At 40.4% G+C, this 20,830-nt stretch overlaps 1 protein-coding gene across 1 annotated transcript in view; it reads left to right on the forward strand.

Annotated features, from left to right (window-relative positions):
• The window catches only part of LOC110148981 (uncharacterized), a 191,916-nt gene that overhangs the window by 152,567 nt on the left and 18,519 nt on the right, over window positions 1-20,830 (forward strand). The gene's annotated exons all lie outside the window — the stretch shown is intronic.

Consider the following 20,830-nt stretch of genomic DNA (forward strand, 5'->3'; position numbering starts at 1 on the left):
CTGAACCTGTTTGTTCTGATTCTGATTTGAGGATGCTCTGTTCCTGGAGCTCCCCAGCTAGGCCTCCTCCTTCCCTTTGGTTCACAGGAAGGTGTTTCTGATCAGGCCCTGGAGCCCCCTTGATGAGTTCTGTTCTTCAGCCTCTCCCTCGCTTGTTCAAGCTAAGAGTTTGAGATGTGTGATAAGTCTGGGCTTGGGGATCCCATGGTTGGAAGGAGCAGGGACAATTCTATGTGCTTACAGGAGAGAGCCGCATTTCTTCAAGTAAACCCAAGCACCTTGTTTTCCTGGAGATCTGGGGATACTTAAGAAAGTGTGCAAGGCGGCACTGGGGGCCAATACATAATAAATAGATCTTAGCCTTTCTCATTTTTTGGGTACACATTCTAAGGCAGCATGCAGAGCTGAGAGCTGATGATTTATTAATTACATTTTCCAGATGGAATGGCAGCCTAAGGGATGACTCTCTACCTAAAATAGACACCGAAAATGCAGAGATGCTCAAGACCCAGTAACCGACCTGAATATGTTCATCTTTGCAGCTAAACTGGAAAAGGCTGCTCCTTTTCCAAAAGGCTGGTTTTATACTATGGAGAAATAGTTCTTTATGAACAATTGCCAGTCCTCAGGACTTTAATTTTTACAGAATTCATTCCTAAAGCTGGATGATATGAACGACCTACTACTGCATTTATATCAGAGTTAATTTTTAACAGAGCTCATTAGGAGTGAAATGAGGATGGAGTCCTTTATTTTGGTGGAGAAACTGTTTGAAATTGTGCATGATATTGACACCTTACCTGTACAGAGAGGCATTTTTGCCCAAACAATTTCTAACCTATAGCTGGACCTGACTTCAGTGCACGATATTTTTACACCCAAAGTAAATGGAGTTATTTTGCAAAGCTTAAGTGTGTGTGTGTTTGCATCCTTTCTAATCTCCTAATAAAGCTTCTGAACTTTAGAAAACAAAGCACCGGCTTCCAAAGGTTGCTGGAAGTTATTATTTTTGTTTGTGCAACATGAAGATTGCTAATCCTCCAACACATCACATTGTGTGTTTTTGTTCCCTCATGACATTAGGGTATTAGTCTTCAGTACAATATATATTTATTACCTCTTTTTCCAGTTTTCGTGGTGTGTATTTTAATAGCAGAAGCGGATTTGCTGATGATTAAGAAGGAAAATAGAGGGAGAAAAGTTCTTATTACATAAAATGATGCTTTGCTTGCATAAAGAGGATTCTCTAGGGCTTAATTGGGAAAAAAACAAACAGGAGGTAAATGTCCTAGATGTTTATAGGTTAAACATCCCATAAGTGTCTCAAAAATCAGCCCTTCCTGGCAGTCTCGAGGTGGCTAATTGCTGAAGCATTGAAACCGTTTGAGCAACTTCATTTTCCCCAGGGATCGACACTCACAACAGGATAATACTTACCCTGATAGAAGTGTCACAGTGGGGACTCAGAGTAATTTGCTGATATGATATCAAAAATAGCATTAAGGTAATTACATTTTTCACTTGTAATATTTCACAGGTAATAATACAGTTGAAAATTGCACCCTTTTTTTTTTTTTTTGGTACCCTGGTCATTTAAAACTTTTTGTTTTAATGGAGCTACAGTGAAGCTGATATATTTGATGGGTTGTTGCTTCTTAAATGTGCACTCAATTTATAAATGCATAAATGCTGTCATTAGTTCAACCATTTGGCCAGGGTTAAAAGACTGAGTAGTAAACGGGAATTGTTTCAAAAGGTGTCTTTTTAATTGTAGCAGCAGAGAAATGATAAGAACCTCCTTTGCCAAGGGCAGCTGGTTATAGTAGAAACCCTGCCCTAAGAGGTCAAAGACATGAGGTCAGGCTCCCTTCCCTTAGTCATGCTGTGTGACCTCATGCAAATTATTGAACCTCTCTGAGCGACTACTTCAAAGAGCAGTGCTGGATGGACTGATCTTTTGCATCCCAGTGTTAATATCTGTGAATCCAGAAAGAATTTAAAATTTGTAATATTTATTTATTTAGAAAAAAATTTTCCAGCTTATTTTTAAACCCTGGATTTTATTTCACCACGGGGATAAATTTTCTTTTTGTCCAGGGAACATCATAGCCCTTTGAAAGTCAGGATTCACACAATTTTCTTTGGACTATTGAAAATTTGGCAGTGACTTCTGGTAAAAAAAAAAGTTACTGATTTAACCTCACCAAAGAAAGCCTCATCTTTCTGTTACTCTAGGTGGACCTGATGAGGGGTCTGAAAGGCTGCCACTTTCTCAAATTGTGCATGTCACAACTTTCTCATCATTCATTCATTTGGCAAATCTTCACTGAGCAACTCTTATTCATTGCCATCACTATGTTAGGCTCTGAGCATGTAACAGTGAACAAGATCCAGCCCCTGCCCTCCTGCAGCTTAATCACAACAGGATATTTTTAATTACAAGAAACCTACTCAATAAAACCCATGAAGGGAGTTTATTAGAAGGACAAACCTAGGGCAGGAAGTAGAGCTGGGTGTTGTAGGAACTGGAACAAAGTGTTTGATAGTGTTCAGGACCCAGGCAGCTTCTCTGTCCATCTCTTTCTTTCTTTCTGGGGCTGAATATCTCTCATCACTATAGCCCATTACCTCTGTTCTTATCTTTGCCAACCGTCTTCTCTACACCCTCATCTATTTACACACCGGACTCACTGCTAGCCTGTGTGACAATTGTGCTGATTAGGAGAAGGAGCCCCGTCCAGGGCACAGCATGGCATGCTGGGCTTCAGTGCTCACGTGCCTCTCAGTTGGGTGCCCTTGTACATGATGACCCTGCACACAGCCTTATCCTGGCAAAACCCAAATGGTGTTTTCAGCTCCCAATTCCATGTGACCTTATAGCCAAGCTCCCCACAGGTAAATGATCATGTCTCTCTGGCCCCAGTCCAGTTTCTCATAAAGAAGCTAGTGAGGCCAAGTGTCCATTCATCATCCAATCGATGTGTCTTGGGTGGGTGAGCAGCAGACCCATGATGAACCGGGCTGTGGGAGGAGATGCTGTAAATCTGTAGGAGACATGCCTCTGCCTGGGCTGGGGCATTCCCTAGAGGATGTAGCGGATGCTTGGCATCTGAGTCAGATGGAACTGTGTGGGATGTTACATGTAACAGTCCTGGTCTTACACCTAAAGCACAAAGACCCAGTAAGTTTGGAAGAACAAGATGTTGGCTGATGAAGACAGCTGTGCTCCATCTCATGTCAGAGAACTTTAGGATGTGTTGTGAGAAGAGGCAAAAAAAGATCATTATATAATGATGAAGAGGTCAGTCCTTTCCATGTGCCACTCCTATAATCTCACTTGAGACTGAGACGTATACCTTGGTCATTTTGTCGCTGTCCTCTTGCTGTATATTGTGGTTTTCACTGGGTCACCAAGACACATGGAAGCAAAAATGTAAGCCACAGGGGAAGGAACCTATGTTTGTTGAAATGTAACTCTCAGAAATCTCTAACCAGAATCTCCAGTGTCCTGTGTAGGAGAAGCTCCTATAAAAGGTGCGGACATTCATTGAGGTTTTTAGATGGTGATCTTTTAAAAGGCCTATTTTAGCTGCTGAAAAGTAACTTGAGAAGATTTCTGTCTAGGAAGTATTATCTCATTATACTGTGGGTTGTGTCAGAGCATATTGCAAGATATCTGACATTTTTGTTGAAAAAAGAAACTTAAAAAAGGACCAAGAAATGGTTGATTCATATAGACTTGCTCCACCAGAAAGTTGGCCTGGGTTAAGATAGCTCAGTGAGTTCATTCTTTGGGCCAGTATCTCTGTTTCAAATGCATAGTAATAAGAGACAAAATATTAAAGTAGAAAACTTAAAAGGTATAAAAGGCCTGGTTCAGAAATGAGCTAATTCTATGAGCAAGAAATTAAAAATGAATGGGGATAAATTCTGGGGCCTGTTGACTCTGGGTCTGGAAGTCAACAAGGATGAGTAGAAGGTCTACTTCTGAGAGGTGAAAAAGCACTCACTCAGCCACACTGCTGCTTAAAGCTGGGGGCTGATACTATTAACTTTTCCGGTCAGATAATTCGTTGCAGTGGGGTTGCTCTATCTATTGTAGGATGTTTAGCAACATCACTGGCCTTTATCCACTCGTCGTTTAGTCACTAAGTCATGTCTGACTCTTGTGACCCCATACTGTGGCCTGCTAGGCTTCTCTGTCCATGGGATTTTCCAGGCAAGAATACTGGAGTGGGTTGCCATTTCTTTCTCCAGGAGATGTTCCTGATCCAGGAATCGAACCCAGGTCTCCTGCATTGCAGGCAGATTCTTTACCACCTGAGCTATGAGGAAATCCCCCTTTACCCACTAGATGTCAGTAATAGTAACCACCTCCTTCCAGCTGTGACAGCCGTTCTCCAGACATTCCCAAGTGTCTCCTAGGGGAAAGAGTAAGTAAGCCCTCATTGAGAACTATGAGGCTATAGAAATGATAGAAACTGGAGAACAGGAACCCTCCAGACTTAGGAATTTAACCAAGTTGCTTATTGTCTCATGACTGGATCTCTGTTTTCCCAGTAATACATGGAAATGGGTGCCCTGAAATGCCTTTAAAAGATCTGGCTGGGGGTAACCTGCATGGAGGTAATTGTAAGCTCTTAGACAAGAGAAACTGAACAAGCAATGAGAGGCAAAACAAATCAATAAATGAAACAAAAACTAATTACAAATCTTGGAAATAAAAAATATACTTACTTAACCAAAAAAAAAAAAGAAGTATAAGATAAACTCTAGATTATACACAATTGAATAAAGAATTAGTGAATTGAAAGATAGCACTGAGGAAATGATTCAGAATATGGTACTGATGGGAAGGATATTTTAATAAAACAATAAAATTTTTTAAAAGTTAAAAGACATAGAGGATAGATCAAGGACTATAGCACTGAAAATGGCAGAAATCAGAAAAAGAGAGGAAATAAGTCAAGAAAAACAGATTAACCATCAGAAAAAAAACAAAATATGAAGGCCGAAACAATTAATAAGTGTAACTATCCCACTAAATAAGAGACTACCAGATTGGATAATAATGAAATTAAAAATAAAACACCTCAAAATCCAGCTAGATTTTGGTCCCTAGTTTTAAAGAACCATCATAAACTGCATTGGGAGAGAAGGACTTTCAGGTTATTCCTCAGCTCTAGTTAATGTCCAGTTCTGCAAAAGATTTAATATCTTGTGGTTAGAGAAATTAATCTAATCCCTTCCCTGAACTGATAGCTCAAAAGAAAGAACTGGATTAGTAAACACCTAATCTCTTTTCAGCTCTGAAGTTCCAAAACTTGAAGCTTTCCCTGATGTGACATCTTTGTGGGCAGAGCTTTGTGCTGGCATTCTGGAGAATCAAGGAGGCAGTGGATACTACTGTCCACTTGATGGAGGCTGGTCTTGTCACTTGGCCATTTAACGTTTCGTTTGCAGTCTCAGCTTTCACATTGTCACTGCCCTATGTTAAGGAGCCTTTTGCAGATGGACAGATGCTTGTTATTAGCATACGCTTATAGGCAGCTTGGAGATTGACCTGTGAGAAGCAGGAGAGGGCTTTTTACTCCTAATATGTTATGAAAGTTTGATCACAGTGGGAATTTTCTGTCATGGGTGATTAGTATCAGCTCAGATTAATATTCACTTTCCCTAATTCAGTATGAAAAGTGCCAAGATAAGAACACTTTGCTAGGAGATAGAGAGAGAATGCAGAATGATGGCACTCACAAGGTCCATGGTCTCCTTTTTGAAAGACGAGCAGCTTGTCCAAACCCTGGGTTTTTCTTTTCCATAGTAGCTTATCCTCCTTTTTTTTTTTTAATTACTAGATATTCCCTTTAACTTTGTTGAGATATATTTGGCATATAACATTGTATAACTTTAAGGTGTAAAACACAATTATTTGATATATGTATGTATTAACGATAAGGTTAGTTAACACATCCATCACCTCACATAGTCACAATTATATTTGTGGTGAGAACTTTCAAGATCTACACTCTTAGCAACCTTCAAATATATATTGATAGCACTGTAAACTAGAGTCACCATGCTGTATATTCCATCCCAGAACGTGTTCATCTTATAACTAGAAGTTTGTGCCCTTCGACCACTCCCACAAACTCCTGTTTCCTGCTTTCTTCTTGCAACCATCAGTTTCCTCTCAGTTTATATGAGTTCAATTTTTCCATCTTCACATATAAGTGAAATCTTAGAGTATCCATTTTTCTCTGACTTATTTCACTTAGCATAATGCTCTGAAGGTCCATCCATGTTGTCAAAATGGCAAGATTTCCTCATTTTTATGGCTGAATAATATTCTATTTCATATATACACCACAACTTCTTTATCCATTCATCTGTTGATAGACACAAATTGTTTCCACATCTTGCCTATTGTAAGTAGTGCTGCAGTGAACATGGGGGTACATATATCTTTTCAAGTGAGTGTTTTCATTTCCTTTGGATAAATACCCAGAAGTGGAATTTCTGAATCACAGACTAGTTCTATTTAAAAAAATTTTAAGGAAACTTCATAAAGTTTTCCATAACTGATGCACCAGTTTTCATTCACTAATAGTTCCCTTTTCCTACATCCTCACAGCACTTGTTATTTCTTGCCTTTTTTGTAATAGCCATTCTAACAAGTGTGATGTGGTGTCTCACTGTGGTTTTGATTTTCATTTTGCTGGTGATGAGTGATGCTGAGAACCTTTTCATATGAGCCATCTGTATGTCTTCTCTGGAAAAATGTCTATTCAGATTCTCTGCCTTTTTTAATTGATTTTTTTTTTTTTTTTTTTTGCTATTGAGTTGTTTGAGTTAATCTTTGGTATTAACCCTTTATTAGATATTTGGGTTGCAAATATTTTCTCCTATTCCCTAGATCACCTTTTCATTTTGTCAATGATTTCCTTTGCTGTGCAGAAGCTCTTTAGTTTGGTGTAGTCCCCATGTTTATTTTGATTTAGTTGCTTGTGTTTTTGATGTCATATCCATGAAATCATTGCCAAGATCAATGCCAAGAAGATTTATTCATAATTATAATTATTTATTAATAATTTTCTTCTAAAAGTTATATTGTTTCAGGTCTTACATGTAAATCTTTAATCCATTTTGTATTAATTTTTGTGAGTGTTGTGAGAGGAATCCAGTGTTTCATTATTTTGCATGTGAGCACCCCATTTTCCCAGCACCATTTATTGAAGAGAATGTCTTTTCTCCACTGAGCATTCTTAGCTCCCTTGTCAAATATTAGTTGGCTGTATGTGCATAGGTATATTTTTGTCTATTTTATTCTGCTCCATTGGTCTTAGGTTTGTTTTTATGCCAGTATTATACTGTTTTAATTATTAGAATTTTGTAATATAGTTTGAAATTTGTAAGTGAGATGCCTTCAGATCTGTTCTTTCTCAAGATTGTTTTGGGTGTTCAGAGTCTTTTGTGGTTCTGTACAAATTTTAGGATTTTTTGCATTATTACTGTGAAAAATGCCATTGAAATTTTGATAAGGATTGCATTGAATCTGAAGGTGGCTTTGGGTAGTATGGATTTTGTAACAATATTAACTCTTTAAATCCATGAACACAGGATATTTTCCCATTTACTTGTATCTTTTTCAATTTCTTTCATCAGTGTTTTATAGTTTTTAGTGCACAGATCTTTCACCTCCTTGGTTAAATTTACCCATAAGTATTTTGCTGTTGTTGATGCTATAGTAAATGAGATCACTTTCCTTATTTCTTTTTCTTGCAGTACACTGTTAGTACATAGAAACACAGCAGATTTTGAACATTGATTTTTCTGTCTTGCAACCTTACTGGATTCCTTTATTAGTTCTAATTTATGTTGTTACTCTTTCCTATTTGTTTCCTTCTTTTCTACTAATATTTCATTTATTTTTACTCTAATCTTCGTTATTTCCTTCTTTGCTAATATTAAGCTTAGTTTGTTCTTATTCTTCTAGTTCCTGAAGATATAAATTTAGGTTGTTTATTTGAGATCTCTTTTTAATCAAACTTTCTTCTTAGAACTATTTTCCTGTATCTCATAAATTTTGATATACTGTGCTTGTTTTTCATTTGTCTCAAGATATTTTAAGTTTTCCCTTTCAATTTCTGTTTTGATTCATTGGTTGTTGGAGAGTATATTTTTAATTTCCATGTATTTGTGAATTTTCTTGATTTCTAGTTTCATAACATTGTGGTCAGAAAAGATAATTTGATATAGTTTCTGTCTTCTTGAATTTGTTGAGACTTGTTTTGTGGCCTATCACATGACCTATCCTAGAAAATGTTTCTTGTATGCTTGAAAAAAATGTATTTTCCGCTGCTGTCGGATGGAATGTTTTTTATATGTTTGGTAGGTCCATTTAGTCTACAGTATTGTTTAAATGCAAATTGTTTGTCTGGAATAGCTACCCTGCTTTCTTCAGGTTACCATTTGCTTGAAATTTCTTTTTGCATTCTTTTACTCTTAGTCCATCTGTTTCCTTAAAGCTAAAGTGAGTCATTTGTGGGAAGCATGTCATTGGATCTTTTTTGAACCTATTAAGCCATCATGTGTCTTTTGATTGGATACTTTAATACATTTATTTCGAAGTAATTATTAGCAGGCAAGAATGTACTGTTGCCATTTTGTTATTGTTTTCTGACTATTTTTTAGCTCATTTGTTCCTTGCTTTCTCTCTTGCTGTCTTCCTTTGTGATGTGAGGATTTTTTTTGCGGGGGGTGGGGGGCAGTGTTGAGGGTGATATGCTTTCACCTGTTTATCATGAACTTTTGTGTATCTACTAAAGGTTTTTCCTTTGTGGTCATCTTGAGGCTTACATAAATTATATTTAAAATATCCTATTAATACTTTAAGCTGATAACTTTGATAACATACAGAAACTTTAAGCTTTTATTCCCCCATCCTATATTTTAAGTTACTGATGTTACATTTATCTCTTTTTTGTGTTGTGAACCCAATAACAAATTATTGTAGTTATGGTTTTTTTTAATATGCCTAATGTGGTTTTAGAAATATGTTTGTCTTTAAACTTTTAAGCAATAGTTGTAAGTGAATTATATATCACCATTACAATATCAGAGAATTGGACTTTTACTATATATTTTCTATTACCAATGAGTTTTATACATTCATAAGTATTATGATGGTAGTTAGCATCCTTTTATTTCAGCTTGAAGAACATTCTTAAATATTTCTTGTAAGGTAGGTCTAAGTGATGATAAACTCCCTCAGCTTTTATTTATCTAAGAAAGTCCTTATCTCTCCTCACTTCTTAAGGACAGTTTTGCCAGATATAGTACTCTTGGTTGACAGTATTCTTTTTTTAGTATTTTGAATAGGTCATACCTCTTTCTCCTGGCCTGCAGAGAAATCTGCTGATAGTATTACTGGAGTAGAGAGGGGGGAACTCTCTTATATGTGACTAGTGGCTTTTTACTTGCTGTTTTCAAAATTCTCTATTGTCTTTTGACAATTTAATTATAATGTGTCTCAGTGTAACTATTTTTGAGTTCAACCTATTTGGTGTGCTTTAGACCTCATGAATCTGGGTGTCCATTTATCTTCCCCAATTTAGGATATCATCAGCCATTATTGTTTTAAACAGACTTTGTCTCTTTTTCTTTTTCTCTTCTTTTTCTGGGATTCTTGTGTTTTTTTCTTTTGAAATCCCATTAGTCCCATAGGTCTTCTTCACTCTTTTTCATTCTTTTTTTCTATTTGTTCCTCTGACTGAATAATTTCAAATGACCTATCTTCTAGTTTACTGATTCTTTCTTCTACTTAGTCAAGTTTAATGCTTAAGTTTTCCATCAGATTCTTTAGTTTAGTCATTGTTTTCTTCAGCTCTAGAATTTCCATTTGTTTGGTTTTTTAAATGGTGTCTATTTCTTTGCTGAATTTCTCATTTTGATCATGCATTGCTTTCCTAATTTTATTTATCTGTAAGTCTTTATAGTTCATTGAACTTCTTCAAGAGATTGTTCTGAATACTTTGTCAGCCTGTTCATAGATCTGTTTCTTTAGAGTCAGTTATAAGAGTTTTGTCAACTTTCTTTAGTGGTGTTATATTTACCTGATTCTTTGTAATCTTTGATCTTTGTATTGGTATTTGTGCATGCAGTAGGAGACCTCCTCCCATCTGTAAAGGCTCTCTTTGTCAGGGAAGGGCCTTTACCAGTCGGCTCAGCTTGGTGCACTACACAGGTCAGCTAGTAGCATATATGAGCAAACAGGATTTGCTACCTGAGTCTCTAGATGGGTGAGGCCATTGCCTGTGCTGTAAAGTCAGGGAAGTGTCACTGACTGGGTTCCACATTCAGGGGATCCTGCTGGCTGGGCTCCACATTCTTGTCCAAATTCGGTGGACTCTGTGACTGGGTGAGACTGTTTGCTATGTTCCGAGGTCAGGTAGGACCACTAGTTAGGCTCTGTAATCACCTCTGGTTGTTGGACTCAGATTGGACAGGGATATAGACTGAGCTCTGAAATCTCTCCTGATCAGATGGAGGCCCAGCAAGCAGTAGTGTAAGACCCCAGCTCAGTAGGCAGGACTGGGATTCAACTATGTAGAGCCCTGTTGCCCCTGCTGTGGATGAGAAGACTGTAATTTTTTTAGGTTCTAAATATTATCAGCCATTAAAAAGAATTCATTTGAATCAGTTCTAATGAGATGGATGAAACTGGAGCCCATTATACAGAGCGAAGTAAGCCAGAAAGATAAAGACCATTACAGTATACTAACACATATATATGGACTTTAGAAAGATGGTAACGATAACCCTATATGCAAAACAGAAAAAGAGACTCAGATGTATGGAACAGACTTGTGGACTCTGGGAGAAGGCGAGGGTGGGATGTTTCAGGAGAACAGCATTGAAACATGTATATTATCTAGGGTGAAATGGATAACCAGCTCAGGTTGGGTACATGAGACAAGTGCTCGGGCCTGGTGCACTGGGAAGACCCAGAGGGATCGGGTGGAGAGGGAGGTGGGAGGGGGGACTGGGATGGGAAGTACATGTAAATCCATGGCTAATTCATATCAATGTATAACAAAAACTACTGTAATGATGTAAAGTAATTAGCCTCCAACTAATAAAAATTTAAAAAAAAAAAAAAAAAAAAAAAAAAAATATTATTTAGGTTCTAAATCTTGTAGGTTCTAGATACAAAACAGATCTTTACAACCCAGATAATTATGATGGTGTCATCACTCACCTAGAGGCAGACATCCTGGAATGTGAAGTCAAGTGGGCCTTAGGAAGTATCACTAAGAACAAAGCTAGTGGAGGTGATGGAATTCCAGTTGAGCTGTTTCAAATCCTGAAAGATGATGCTGTGAAAGTGCTGCACTCAATATGCCAGCAAATTTGGAAAACTCAGCAGTGGCCATAGGACTGGAAAAGGTCAGTTTTCATTCCAGTCCCAAAGAAAGGCAATGCCAAAGAATGCTCAAACTGTTGCACAATTGCACTCATCTCACACGCTAGCAAGGTAATGCTCAAAATTCTACAAAGCCAGGCTTCAGCAATACGTGAACCATGAACTTCCAGATGCTCAAGCTGGTTTTAGAAAAGGCAGAAGAACCAGAGATCAAATTGACAACGTCCATTGGATCATTGAAAAAGCAAGAGAGTTCCAGAAAAGTATCTGCTTTATTGACTATGCCAAAGCCTTTGACTGTGTGGATCATAATAAACTGTGGAAAATTCTGGAAGAGATGGAAATACCAGACTACCTGACCTGCCTCTTGAGAAATCTATATGCAGGTCAGGAAGCAACAGTTAGAACTGGACATGGAACAACAGACTGATTCCAAATAGGAAAAGGAGTATGTCAAGGCTGTATATTGTCATCCTGCTTATTTAACTTCTATGCAGAGTACATCATGAGAAATGGGGGGCTGGATGAAGCACAAGCTGGAATCAAGATTGTTGGGAGAAATATCAATAACCTCAGATATGCAGAGGTTTCACCCTTATGGCAGAAAGTGAAGAACTAAAGAGTCTCTTGATGAAAGTGAAAGAGGAGAGTGAAAAAGTTGGCTTAAAACTCAACATTCAGAAAACTAAGATCAAGGCATTTGGTCCCATCACTTCATGGCAAATAGATGGAGTAACAATGGAAATAGTGACAGACTTTATTTTAGGGGGCTCCAGAATCACTGCAGATGGTGATTGCAGCCATGAAATTAAAAGATACTTACTCCTTGGAAGGAAAGTTATGACCAACCTAGACAGCATATTAAAAAGTGGAGATATTATTTTGTCAACAAAGGTCCATCTAGTCAAGGCTATGATTTTTCCAGTAGTCATGTATTGTTGTGAGAGTTGGACTCTAAAGAAAGCTGAGTGCCAAAGAATTGATGCTTTTGAACTGTGGTGTTGGAGAAGACTCTTGAGAGTCCCTTGGACTGCAAGGAGATACAACCAGTCCATTCTAAAGGAAATCAGCCCTAAATATTCATTGGAAGGACTGATGTTGAAGCTGAAACTCTTAATACTTTGGTCACCTGATGCTGACTCATTTCAGCTGACTCATTTGAAAAGACCCTGATGCTGGGAAAGATTGAAGGTGGAAGGAGAAGGGGATGACAGAGGATGAGATGGTTGGATGACATCACTGACTCAATGGACTTGTGTTTGAGTAAACTCTGGGAGTTGGTGATGGACAGAGAGGCCTGGCATGCTGCAGTCCATGGTGTCGCAAAGAGTCAGACGTGACTGAGTGACTGAACTAAACTGAGGCTCTAGATGAGGATTTCTCAACCTCAGCACTATTGACATTTCAGGCCAGATAACTCAGTGTGGTGGCAACTGTCCTGTGTGTTGTAGAATGTTTAGCAGCATCTCTGTTAGCTGCTAGAAGCATCTCTTCCTGATCCCAGTTGTGAAAACCAAAACTGTCTCCAGAAATTGTTTTGTCATTGGGTGGCAAATCTTCCCCAGTTAAGAACCATTGCTCTAGACCCTCTCCCACCCTCTGCTGGAGTCTGATAAAAGTCCAATTCCTTCTTGCACCTATACATTTAATAGGGGTTGTTGTTTGCAGAGATGAGTGTGACACTAAGTTGTGTTTCCATTGAGGGTGGGCTTCCTGAGTCCTGATATTTGCTGTGATAAAAGCATCCAGGCTTCAACTAGTCTAGTAAAAAATTAAAGACTCCCTTATGTCTTGTGGAAGCCACACAGAATCATTTGCCAGATCCTCTTCCCTGGGAACTGTGATATGCCCATCATCAGTCATGTACCTAGCCATAGCTGAGGGCTCAGAGTAGATATGGTATCCAACTGGCCCAGGCAGTCCTTTGTCCCAGGAAGTGGGCAGTGGGACTAGGCTAAGTCTCTCCTGGTGACCTGAGCTGTGACCTTCAAATGCAGCAAATCTGGGGACCATTTCCCTGCTCTGTGCACTAACGGGTATATAGTGCAGTGGTTCTCAGAGTTGGTGTGTGGACCAGCGGTAGCACCATCTTCTGGGAACTTATGAAGAACACAGGTTCTCAGGTCCCTCTGCCAAGCTTCTGATTTGGCATATATGGAGAGGAGCCCAGCAATGTACATTTTAACAGGTCCTCCCAGTGATTCTGACACACACTCAACTGGTATCAAGGGGAAAGGAGACCTAGGGAATATGAATGATGGGAACGAAAGAGGATGGATGAGGTAACTTGCCAGCTCTCAATTCCTGATACCCAGCCATGTTCCTGTCCTTGGTTTTGGTGAGATACTTCTAGGTCCTAGTAACAAAATACACCCTGACTTACTGTTTTTGCCTTAAGTTGATTAAAGTTGGTTTTTTGTTTTGTGTTTTTTTTTTTTTTTGCTTGCAACTGGAAAGATCCTTACCCATTCGCTTCATAATATGACTAAATACAATTCACACAGAGAAGAAATTATGTGGCATGATGTCACCCCAGCTGCTCTAGAAAAGACTATAATTTTACCAAGGCTCTTGGAAATGTTTAGAAGCTCCAGAGAAAACACCTCATGGCTTTTTCTTATTGTCAAAGGCAAGTGTATATGTATGTGTGTTTGTGTACTTTAAAAAACTTACCTATTGAAAACAATAGATCTATTTTTATAATTCCCTGCATCTCTTTTGTAGTTTTTATTCTTCAGCGCTTTAGTGTTTTCTTGACTTATCTCTCATTTTTATCCTGGTAGCTCAGACGGCTCAGAATTTCCTGCATTGCAGGAGACCCAGGTTTGATCCCTGGGTCAGGAAGATCCCCTGGAGAAGGCAATGGCTATCCACTCCAGTATTCTCGCCTGGAGAATTCCATGGACAGAGTAGTCTGGTGGGCTACAGTCCACAGGGTCTCAAAGAGTCAGACACAACTGACTAACACTTTCACATTTAATGTTTTCAGCCTAGAAATAAGGTAAAACTCAGAAAGCTGACAAATATTTATCAATGCCCACAAAGTGCCAGGTATTTGGAGGGTCCATCAGTCATGGTTCCCAAATAGTCTCCCATCAAAGAACTTACGGTTTTGGAGGAGAGAATGCAATGATATTACTACTGTACCTTACAATACAGTGTGATATATCCCAGAAGTTCCACCTGAATTAAACTTGGAAATATAATTAGATACCCACCAAGTAGAAAAGGCAAGTGAGGCAGAGTGTTCAGTTTGTAGTGTGAAAACATCCCAAGGGAGGAATTTGATGTTTTATTGCTCACCCCATTTTTTTATTCTGAATGACTTGGGGGACTGCAGTATTTTATAAACATAGAAAACAAGGTAAAGACTTTTCTAATTTCTTAAAGCCTCTGGAAACTGTCTCTGTTATAGCACTGGCAATTCTTCATCGTGAACCTAATTTATTAACTGGACTTTCAACATGATGTGGCTGAACATAACTAGCCTCTTAAATTCATCCTTATGAGGAGAATAGACTGTGTGTTGGTTTATCGTGACTAGGAGAAAAATAAAAAGTATCAAGGGGAAAAAATTCCCTATTAAATTTTATAATTATAATATGAAAATTCAGTTAATTTCTTTTATCACAGTGAGTCATTAAAGACTGAAGTAGGTTCTCAGTCTTTTGTTTCCAGAACAATCCCCTAGAGGCTTAGCGCTCTGTCATCCGAATGGGCCTGATTAAAGCGGGAAACCTCTATCTTCAGATTACTGCCCTCCGTCATTAGCATTACGTTATCTTGCTCTTCAGACTGATTTTTAATTTTTATGCTTGCAATTATAAATGATTTACAGGGACATTCATCGCCTGACCTGTCCTGAGTCATTAAATTCACCTAGGTTGAATGGCCTGATGTGCACCTGAAATTAACCAAATCAGTGACATTATCTTGCTGGATTTTTGAAAGGCTTTGGAAATAGAGAGGAGACTCCTCTCTTGCGCACGCGCGCACAACTTTTTGGCTTAATGGGAAAATATTTTTAATTGATAAAAGAGGTAATTAGCCAAGGCTAAGAGGTGCACACTAATTGTGCAGTATATCTTGCAGAGTCAGTTTGGCCACCATTTCTAGAATAGGAGGGAAGACGATCCAAATATAGATCTGGCTATAGGCACATGGGGCTAATTTGAAAGAGTTTAGTCTCCCTCAGTCAAGTCCAGGGAAAGAACTGTTCTAGTGCTTATTGAGTGCCTACTATGTGTCAAAAATGGGAATGCTCATGGCGGTCCTTTTGCTCCTCTTGATGTACTGTTTTGTATTTTTTGATACAAGGAGTGGACAGTTCCTCAAGCTGTCTCAGATAACATAGAACGTTCAGGAGCCATGTTACTGTTCTCATCCCACTTCTCTCTTTCGTATAGTATCTGTTTAACTCCCAAAGGCTCTCTCTCCCCTCAAATAGCATCCTCTGCTCATCTATTTTATGCCTGGGCCCAAACAGCTGTTCCAGCTCCGATCACCAGAGCCTTTCATCTGAAGCACCCACCACTGGAAAAGGGACAGAAGTTATGGGCACAGTAAGAAGAATGGGGATAATAATAACTTTTTGGTGCATCTTGAAAACTGGTGTGGGACTTCTCAGGTGGTGCAGAGGTTAAGACTATGCTCCCCATGCAGGGGGCCTGGGTTTGATCCCTGGTCAGGGAAATAGATCCCGAATGCTGCAACTAAGAGCCTACATGCTGAAACAAAGATCCCAGATGAGGAAATTGAGGCTGATAGATGTTATTTGTTCATTCAGCCAGCAAGTGTCAGAGGCAGGAATTAGGAACAAGTTGGGACTCACTCTGGGGCTTCCTAGAGTCAGTGGTCCTAGTGGTAAAGAACCCACCCACCTGCCAATACAGGAGACACAAAAGGCTCAGATTCAGTCCCTGGGGGGCTTCCTTTTAACTTAGACATTAAAGAATCTGCCTGCAGCGCAGGAGACAAGGGTTCAAACCCTGGGTTGGGAAGAGCCCCTGGAGAAGGCAATGGTTACCCACTCCAGTATTCTTGCCTGGAAAATCCCGTGGACAGAGGAGTCTGGTGGGCTATAGTTCACATGGTTGCAAAGAGTCAGAAAAAACTGAGCTACAAACACACAATGGAACTGACTCTGTCCCCTGCTGACTCTGCAATACCCGTGTTATTTGTTTCACAAGGTATAACAAGAGGGAAGCTCCACAGCCAGGCTGAGTGCTGGTTAATTTTGTCAGGGGCCCAGTGACCACCTGTGCAGTGAAAACATCATCATCTTACCCCCTTTTTTTTTTCACTTCTTTCTGTGTCTGTTCAGGGACATTGGCATCGAACATCTCATCCTCCCCAAATCAGACATGAAAGAGGAGACATCTTGCTACATCTTGAACTTTAGCCCAAAGAAAAATGGATATATATATGCAATAGCCCAAAGAAAATGTGCTTGAAGGGGCATAAAATATATCTGTAGGGCTTTGACAGTGAGGTCTGATAAGAGAGGGGACTAGGTATTAGCACTTTCCTCACTGCCAGAAGACGAAAGCCTGGACGTCCCATCTATTGACTCTGATGCTTATTAGCTGTATGACTTTAGGCAGTTACTTAACCTTCCAGTCCTGTTTCCTCATCTGTAAGGTGAGGATGAAATAGTAACAAAAATTAGATGCAGCAAGTGTACCGACAAGTCCATTCCGTCACACAGTGCCCACCCAGTGATTGTTAACCCCTGCCTCCCTCCCTCCTGTCAAGACACTGAGTCCCTTGCCGCTTAATAATTGCAGCCTTGATATTAGCAGCTGTTCTGTGTCTGAGAACACCCTGCAGAGTTCAGCTCATCAAGGGGACTTCAGCTGTTATTTATCTAGCATCCCTCTCCTCCTTTTACTGTGCTAGCAGTGAAGGATCAGGAGAAGAGATTGAAAAGAGTCATCAGACAGACTATAAAGGGCTGTATAGTCCATTCATGGAAATTTGTTCTTGACATTATCATTTGGGGGCTTTTAAACAAGGGAGTAAAGTGATTTGATTACTTTTTTAAACATTGTTTTGGGCTTCCCTGATGGCTTAGATGAGAATCTGAGCTGAAAGAATCTGTCTGTAATGCAGAAGACCTGGGCTTGATCCCTGGGTCGGAAAGATCCCCTTGAGAAGGGAATGGCTACCCACTTGGTGGGTAGGGCAGGCCCCTTCCTTCCACGTGGTTCTGGTGAGGCCACCAATTAAGCATCACACCAGCCTGGGCAGTAATAATATCCTTTTGCCTGGTCTTACCGATGAACCAGAAAAGCGCAAATGACTGAAGGTGGGCCAGTGGGAAGTTATATTCAGGTGTTGGCAGTCTGGAGCTCTCCCTCTCTGGGGTGAGTGTTAAGCTGAGGTGATGTGGCCTTGAGTTGTCTCAGTCATGCCTCCTGCCTGCTGCAGGAGAGTGTCTGCAGGAGCAAAGAGAGGCAGAGTCAGAGCAGAAGTGTGACAGAGCTGATTTATAATTTGTTCAGTCCTTAGGGTCCTGGGGGCTTCCCTTGTGGCTCAGCTGGTAAAGCATCTGCCTGCAACAGGGAGACCCTGGTTCCATCCCTGGGTTGGGATGACCCGCTGGAGGAGGGAATGGCAACCCACTCCAGTATTCTTGCTTAGAGAATTCCACAGAAGAGCCTGGCGGGGTATAGTCCAGGGGGCGGTCACAGAGAGCCAGACACGACTGAGCGACTAATACTTAGTGTCCTGAGGCCACTGTTAAACTTCCCAGTGACACAAGCCAATATGTTCCCCTCTTCTACTTAAGCCATTGAGCTGACTTTTCATCTCTTGTTGCTGGAAGAACCTCGAGGAAACAGGGACTCAGTGTCCCCTTGTCAGGTGCTGGGGTGAGGCATGATTTTGTCCTAGCGATGACCCCTCCCAGCGAGGGTCATTAGGCCGTTGGAGGTGCTGCCACAAAAGGTGCTGTTTTCTCTTGCTCATGTTCTGCCAGAAAGTAGACATGAGTTCTAAGGCCCACTGCCACGCTCTTACTTCCTTACCTCCCAAGCTACAACGTCAGCACAAATGCACTGTACCTTCCAACCCCCTAGCACTGCTCCCAGCCATGGCCCAGCACCTCCTATTAATCTCTGACTGCATACCACTTAAAAAGCATGCTCCATTTCCTATCACAAAACTATTTAATTGGATTATAGATGCTTGCACTCACAATTTCTTCATCAGTACAAACCACCATTGATGAGGGGAAATGTGCTTACTGTTGCAGCCTGAGATTGGAGAGCCTTCTTCCTCATCTTTGTGTCCAAACGTTTGCTGTCAGTTACATTTAAAATCTGTATTCATGCATGTGGCCCCATCATAGCCACTCTTCCTTTCCCATAGCCCTGCCTGGTCTTCACCTAGGTATCCGCTCATCTGGAATTCCTCCATGCCTCCTCTAGGTTATTTGCAAACTGAGCCTCACTTACAACTTCCCTGTGTTCTTCTGAGGGTTTCCCATGTGGCTCTCATGGTAAAGAACCTGCCTGCCAGTGCAGGAGATGCAAGAAATGCAGGTTAAATGCCTCGGTCTGGAAGATCCCCTGGAGGAGGGCATGGCTATCCACTCCAGGATTCTTGCCTGGAGAACCCCATGGACAGAGGAGCCTGGCAGGCTAGAGTCCAGGGGGTGCAAAGTGTTGAACAGGACTGAAGTGACTTAGCACACGTGCACATGTTCTTCTGAACCAAATGAATAGAGTGAAGTGAATTTACTCAGTCGTGTCTGACTCTTTGCGACCCCATGGACTGTAGCCTATCAGGCTCCTCCGTCCATGGAATTTTCCAGGCAAGCGTACTGGAGTGGGTTGCCATTGCCTTCTCCAGGGGATCTTCCCGACCCAGGGATCGAACCCAGGTCTCCCGAGTTGTAGGCAGATGCTTTACCATCTGAGCCACCAGGGAAGCCCTCTGCACCAAATATGTGGCTTTGAATGCAGCAGTCTCTAGGGGTAGGCTGTGGAGTCAAATGGACTTGCATCTGGATTTCAGTGCTGTCAATCACTAGTTATGTGACTCTGGACAAACCTGGGTTTTCTCACCTGTGAAATGGAGATGTGCTGGGGTCCCCAGACAGACCTGAAAGAAGGTTCAGGTGTACTTGCTTTGTGATCTATGACAACAGTTCCCTCCTCCTGGATCTAGTTACATCCACTGTTTTTCATCAGGACTGGGAGCCTTGTGAATCGTGTGCTGGCAAATGTTTTCAGTTCATTATAAATTTTACTGATAAAAAAAGATGCTAGCCACACAATTTACAAATTGCAATAAAATATACAATCCTCTTTATGGTAAATTCCATAGAGTCAGTTGGTTCTCACAGAATGTTTTCATTGTTCTTTAGCTGGATTCTTCTATCCTTAGCTAACCTTTAGTTGCATTGATAAGTATAGTTTCTGGCATGAATGTTGGTTGATATTTTTGTTCATGTTAACAAGTAAGAAGCATGTTGTGAGCTAAGAGAGAAAATAGTTTTTGAATACTGCAAGAACATTTCTTCAGCTTTTGCATGATTCACACTACAGACATTATGCACTTAAAAATTTTATCTGTATTAATAACATGGTCTTAAGTCTTTAGTCTAGCCCAGGGATCAACAAACCACAGCCCTTGGGCTAAATCTGGCTTGCTGCCTCTGTTTGCAAATATAGTTTATAGGAGCACTGCCATGCCCTTTCGTTTAGGTATTATCCATGATGCCAAAAACTGACTCTTTGGAAAAGACCCTGATGCTGGGAAAGATTGAAGATGGGAGGAGAAGGTGATGACAGAATACGAGATGGTTGGATGACATCACCGATGTGCTGGACATGAGTTTGAGTAGGCTCCAGGAGTTGGTGATGGACAGGGAAGCCTGGTGTGCTGCAGTCCGTGGTGTCAGAGAGTCGGACCCAGCTGAGTAACTGAACTGAACTGATGGCTACTTTCATGATGCAAGAGTGGAGTTGAGTGGTTCTGACAGGGACCAGAAGACCCACAAAACCTAAAAGGTCTACTACCCAGCCCTTTACAGAAAATGTTTGCTGACTACCTTCCCTGTCATGACAATTAATAAGACAATATATTAATGAGTAAATCAAAACAATGAAGTTTCTGGCTGATTTCCATGGTGTAAATACTCCCACCATGGTCAATATGTTCAAGTACTAGCTTGATGCTACTAAAGACAGAGCTGGGAAGAGATGTGAAGCATCCCATTGTATAGCATCCTCACTGTACAGTAACCATAGCTGTAAGTAGTCTCAAGGGCATAGATAATAGTTAAGTAATTGAGTTCTGAGTATGTATTACTTTAAGAGCAAAGGAAGAGAGCAGGCCTTCGAAAGATTTCTCCCTGAGAAGCAAATGTCAGGCTCAGTCCCAGAGCCTAAGAAGCAAAAG

The sequence above is a fragment of the Odocoileus virginianus genome, chromosome 10 (genome assembly GCF_023699985.2).
Source record: "Odocoileus virginianus isolate 20LAN1187 ecotype Illinois chromosome 10, Ovbor_1.2, whole genome shotgun sequence".
In the NCBI taxonomy this organism is placed as follows: domain Eukaryota; kingdom Metazoa; phylum Chordata; class Mammalia; order Artiodactyla; family Cervidae; genus Odocoileus; species Odocoileus virginianus.